Raw genomic sequence first — 6,514 nt, 5'->3', positions numbered from 1 at the left:
TCAATGAATATATTTGTGGAAAATAACTTCTTTTCACTCCTAGCTCTCAAACCTCACCTTATGACACAAATCTAAATGTACTGCTAAACAATAAACTAGTAACATATGTTAATAACAAAACACTAGATGTTTAAATACACATTGTGTATATCCCTTGATATGCAAGCTTTGGTTTTCGCACACGGTGCCATGTAAATACCTTCCTAATGCCTTTGTTCAAGAGTGAACTTTTGGAGCTGCTTAAGAAATTTAACAGATTGTTGGAAAGAAAACATCTGTTTTGGGTGATACCATAACGGCTAATTTAATCCAGTGATTATTCAGTTCTTGGTTCTGTAGAACAACATAGCAGAACCAGTTTTCAGTCCTGAAGAACAGAGTTAGAAGACGGGTGACATTACAATGCAATACGGACACTAGCTTACTGCTAACAACGCGAGCACAAAGGAAGCTGGCACGCTGTAACATTGTCAGCCTTACAAATGCTGCTCGTGTTGCCCATTTTTCCATTCCTTCTTCATCTCCTCTATATCCCCAACTGAGAACATGACTCATTCTGCTCTGCTATTTTTTACAGAAGACCATTAACTAGAATTGGTTGCAATATTTTTCTGTGGAATGTGTTACTGGGAGAAAATGGAATTTCAATTAATTTAAAATGTTGGCAGGGGAGTGTGATTCTGGCATTTCTGTACAGAATGCTTGCTTTTATGTGGCTAAAGCTAAAGCTAAGGGAGGTCTAACCTATCCTAAAATTTCAGGGATTTTTTGCCCTTGCCATGACTGGCTTTAAGCCTGGTCAACATTTTCCAAGGGACAGACACTGATAATTTGCCGGTCCCTGTCTTCAAAATTATTTCAGAAAATTATTCTAGAATGTTGAGCTGGAGATTTGAATAACTCTGGTATGTGGGAGTCAGTTCTGATCCACAATAATATTCCTACAGATTTGGGAATACTGTGTGTCAACAGGAAATTTTAATAAAGACAATTCTAAGAGTCTTTTAGCTGGGAGAGTTACTCTTCTGTTAATGTAACGCTTCATTTTGATACCTTGCTTTGTCCAGTAAAGCTCACTTTTGTGACTGTATGAATATAATGGATGCCTTCATCTTAATGCCCATATGCAGTCCAGATAATTCCAGCACAGAATGATACAACAGGAATGAAAAAAGGTACAGACAACAAGAACAACAGTTATGAAAGCTGTTGCATATCTTCAAGAAATTAAATAGGCAAGATTTGCTCAGGTTTGAAAAGACATAGCTATGATAAAGATCTCTGAATACTACGGTGAAAGGGGATAGAAAGTTATTATTCTATGTTTCTTACAATGGCAGAATTAGAGGGCATTTAATGAGGTTACAGACAACAGATTAATAGCAAGTAATGCAAGAGAAAGTACTTTTTTTCATACAGTGTGTAATCAAATTGTGGCTCTCAGTGCCAACAGAACGTTTCAGAGACTAAAATAGAAGCAATTAGAAAAGCTGATGGAGGGTAGATTCATCAGCTGATTTTAAACATGTTGAACTGCATGCTATTGTTCTCTCAGTAAGCCACTAATCCTTTGTTGCAGAAGCCTACAAGTATACCAGCTAGAGGCCTTGGAATACTTTCTTATGCTCTCCCTTGATCCATCATTTCTGATAGATATTGTTGCAGACAAGTTGTTGGGTAGATGCACCTTTCAAGAAAAAATCTGGTTTTATATTCTTATATGGGAGGCACTGGAAGAAGAGAGTCAAGGATGATCTGCAGCCTGAGGGAAGAATGGGAGGAAGAGAATTTGAAAGTCATACCAGCAGGAGATAGTGTAATGCACCGGAAACATTGTTAATACACAGACTGGACATCAGAGTTGGTTTGAGGGAAAAGAGCTGGGCTGTCTTCTGTGAGCAAGCATGCAAGGTAAGGGTTTTGGACTCAAAAGGATATTGGCTGGAGCAGGAAAGGCCATCTGGTGAGTCTTCATTGGGGGCCAAATCAAAAAGGTAGATTTCTGCTGAAATGGCTCAGCACAAACAAGTTTCATATGATCTTTCACAGAACCTTCCCTATTCCTAGGAAAAAAAAGAGCATGTGGACCAAGGAAGTGACCCAACGATGGGCCCAAATTAGTGTTACAAGGAAGACTTGGTGGTCTTTCATCATTTTGATGGGGAAAACACTCCATCATGTGTTGATTCTACCTGAGTACCAGAAGCACAGGCACTGCAGCATTGTCTGAAATGTTCAGTAACAGCTTTAAGCAAAAATGATTGCTTATTTCCTTACATGTAATATCCCACCTTGATTTCAGTACAGAGGCAGAGAAAATTAGATAAGAATACTGAATAAAGGAGTTATTTCTGCACAGACAAATTATTTTCTCCACTCTGTATATATGAGCATATCACATACTTTATTTCTGTTTTACTACCCTCCTAAGATGTATGCATGTGTGAGATACACAGGATAAGGAACTGAATTTGAGGACCACTTTGATTCAATATTTTCATTAAAGACCTTAGTACCGAGGAGAAGAAATTGTATCTGTTGATGGCACAAAACTAGGAGTTGTTATCAACACAGCAAGAGCCAAATGAAATAAAGGAAGTATGGAGTGGCCTTCAGACCACATAAAAAAGTAGTAAGATGAAACGATAAGTAATGTGTGCCAGGATTAATTGCAGGTATTCCTGTAATAACTGGAAGCTTGTGATTTAGAAATGACAGAAGAAAAAGAGAAGAGTACTGACTGAGAACTGCGTGATTATAGCCACTAAAGGCATATGAAAAAAGTATCAAATGTAACCATAAGAAAGGTGTTTCTGATAGATTCAGGGATTTATCAGTGTCATTGCATAAGGTACTCATGGGATCTCTGGAATACTCTGCGTAGTTCTGAATATTTACATTCAGGAAATTAGTGTATTACTGTGACTGACAGCAAAGTAAAACCTAAAGGAAATATAGCTATTTAATTAGCCTGTTTCTTTTCCAGTGGACCATGCACCTTTTAAAGAGCTTATACCTAAACCGTTCTAAGTGTGCCTGATGCAATAGTATGTCTTTGAGTAGATCACATAGCACCGTCAAAAATGCTTGTATTGCTTGCTGCTCTATTAGGCTAAGGAGGCAGAAAGTGATGCAGCTGAAGAATTTAGGCAAGAGATAGAAAAGGCTGAGTTGCCATCTAGTGCACCTCTTGACAGACCCAGGTTGTGATTCCATGTACCTTTTCCTGGTTTATGTGGTGCTCGAATCAACAGGTGAAAGATCTTCAGCCATACCTGTACTCCTGACTTTAATCTTTTAAAGTATGAGAAAGATCATTAAATATCAGTATTTGTGCAAGGGATCTTGGTTCAGCTTTCTAAACACAGACCTGTTCTGCATTTGAGAACTAGGGTTCACCTTGCTTGACCTCTAGCTCGTAAGGAGCCAAAGGACTTCTGTAGATCCTAGGCCATATTTACCAGTGCCATGTCAATCTCTTAGATGTCATAAAATGACACTGTACTCAGGCAGCTCAGTTAGTTACATCATGCTGAGGTTATAACTGATTTCCCAGACAAAAACATTCACACTGAAGGAAAAACTAGCTAACCAGACTGAGATCAGAGATCTTTTCTTTTTTAAATCAGTGTGCAAGATGACTTTTAACACAGTACACTCACAAATGATAAAATAAAGCTTTGCATATGGTCCAGAGAAATACTATAAGAAATTTGAATAATGTACTTAATATGGTAATTATTTGAGTCCTTGCATGAGCAAGTAAAACAGAACTGTGATTTGATTTAATATGACTCTGAAAATGTCTCTTCAAGTCCATGGAAATAAACATAATGTTACATAATTTGGATTTTTTCCTCCCATCTCAGTTATTTCTGCTAATAGTAGTCCCTTGCTCTGGCTGTTATTTCTTGTATAACATGCTTTATTGTAATTACTTTCAGAAAATCAATATAATCCTACAGTGCACAGATCCAGATAGACTGCTTGTCCTACGGTGGTGGTGAAAGGACAAATACTGCTTTTATTTCAGTTGTCTGTCTGGAGCTGTCAGAGTTTATTACGCTGCACATGAAACCAGTTATATTCAGAAATGCTTGCAGCAGTATGGGAAGCCAAGTGCAGTGCTCTTCAGCCAAAAAGAACTTTAATTATGTTATTGGCAATCTCCAATTCCCTGTCACAAAGTCCTGTGACTGGCAGCATGTGGCTGCTCAGCTCTGGGTTTCATAAACCTCAGATGGTCCCTCCACAGTGACAGCAGCCCGGCGGTGTGTCACATAAGAAGTAGACCTGTTGTCACACGCTGGAGTCATTACAGGGCAGGTCATACAGGTTGTTACTAATACCATTTACTTGTTCCAATACACCTATAAATACTTCTTCTTCCCAGCTTTAGGACTGACTCTTACATATTTCTTTCTTCATTTTATTTTTCTTTCATTTCAGTTATTTGCCTTGGGAGTTGCTAAGCTGGATAATGAGTTATGACAAAGTGCTTAGCTTTATTTCTCACTTCTCTTTCTTGGGTGCCAGATGCATTTACAGTTTCTGACCCATCCAGTTCTTTCAGGCTTGAAGACACCAAAGTGTTAGAGAGGTTGATTTGGTTTTTACATTTACATTACTAAGCACTCTATCATCAGAATACCAAAAAGACATCTTGTGCTAGATATACCAGACTCTAATAGATTCTTCCTCCAGACTCAGAACTTCTCCAGCTCTCTCACTAACACACAGAAACATTAAAAAATGCTCAATGCATTGGGAAAATGCTCTGAAATTTCACACTGCTTCTTCTCCAACAATAACATCACCATCTGAGGTGAGAGAGCCCAGTTTGGCATCAGAGCCACATATTTCTCTCATATTCACGCATTTATAGATTGCAGGCTGATCCCCCCTTCCATACTTTGAGTTGCCTCCTGCATTATAAACTTGTGCTCATCTGGCAGTATTTGTAAAAGGATGTTTCATAAAAACTTCATATATGGCACCTGGCTATTAGGAAGAACAAAAGACTTCTCATTAAGAACTTTTGACTATGTGTTCAAAACTGCAGGTGTCATGTTTTGGATTATGTGGGCACGTTAATTATTACAGGTTATGTTACACTTTGGTTTTGTAAGTATATTATCAAACTAAGCTGTATTTTGCTCTTATTCTATATTATTTCAACAGCATTATTTCCAAATGAGATATTCTTACAAGTGGTACATATGCAGTAAGTTGTCTATGGAAGAGTTTTAGGTCTCCATTTATAAAACCTTTAGTACACTGAAGCTGTAGGCAGTACAAATACTAAATATCTCCATTTTAAAGGACTTAAGAAAGACAGGCATGGCTGAAGTCTTTGAGAAGCCTACACAGTAAATTTTGGCTAGGCGACGCAAACATGCAAATGTGTCAAATTTAAATTTGTGTGTGTGTTGTATTGCATGTAAGGCTTACTTTGTTGCTGATTATGTCTACATACAAAGCAGTACACGGCTGAGTAATCATTCATTCATTCCAAGAATGATGCATGAAATTGGGCTTAAGCTAGAATCAAGAACCCAGCGCAAACTGAAAAGAGCAGAAATCCATCTGAAATAGCATTCTAGAAAAAAAATGGAAGGTGGAAGAAGGAGATAGAGTATAAGCTAGGCTAGATAGGATATCCTATGAGCAAAAGAAAAAGAGAGATGCTGCTGTTATGTGTAGAAAACTGTTCAGAAATCTATTACCAGGAGGTGCTGAGCTTCTGCTTAAATCACGAAAGAATAATATTGCAGCCCATTGTTCAAATCTACTGCTGAAATCCCATCAACAGCAGGAACAATAATCTTGAATTCCAAGATAAGTGGGGGTTTAAAATTAGCTTGAGCATTGGAGACTGTAGTCTATAAGGAGAAAAGAACTATTTCCTGATGTCTGTGCTGGTGTTCAAGGGAGTAAGACATTTTGTCTGCCAGTAAAGAGCAGATTATTGGTAGAAAAAAGGAAGGATTAGTCTTTGCTTTAGGGTCAGGTTTATTTTATATTGGAATCAAGCAATATTCTTCTCTATCTCAGAAAAAGTTAGGAATCTCTCAGATACTCTGGAAAATCAAGACCTAATACATTTTAATCATATATAGCAGTTCAGTACCTCCAGGAAGTGTAATATAGATTAACTGTGAAACTGGGCTGAGTATTTGCTGCATGCTCCAGGTCAAAAGCAGCTTGTGTCAGTAGCATAACTGATCCGTGACACTAGAAGCGTGTGGTAGATCAGTATTGTCTTAATTACAGTTTCTTGAGGCAAATATATAGTAGTCAGAGAAGGACGTCATATTTAGCTTTAGCACAATTTATAAAAGCTTAACTAGTTCATTAATAAATTCATTGTCTGCAAATTGTTAAAAAAAAACCAAACACTTGGGGGTTTCCCATACTACTAATCTAACTAGGACATTCCTGGTAGATGCTGTGTAATGAGCTTTGGTCAGACCCATGAGTCACCATGCTGAAGTGTTAATATGGCAGAGGCCGG

This window comes from Falco rusticolus, chromosome 2, assembly GCF_015220075.1.
Source record: "Falco rusticolus isolate bFalRus1 chromosome 2, bFalRus1.pri, whole genome shotgun sequence".
In the NCBI taxonomy this organism is placed as follows: Eukaryota; Metazoa; Chordata; class Aves; order Falconiformes; family Falconidae; genus Falco; species Falco rusticolus.
Note: the sequence above shows the minus strand (reverse complement) of the source record.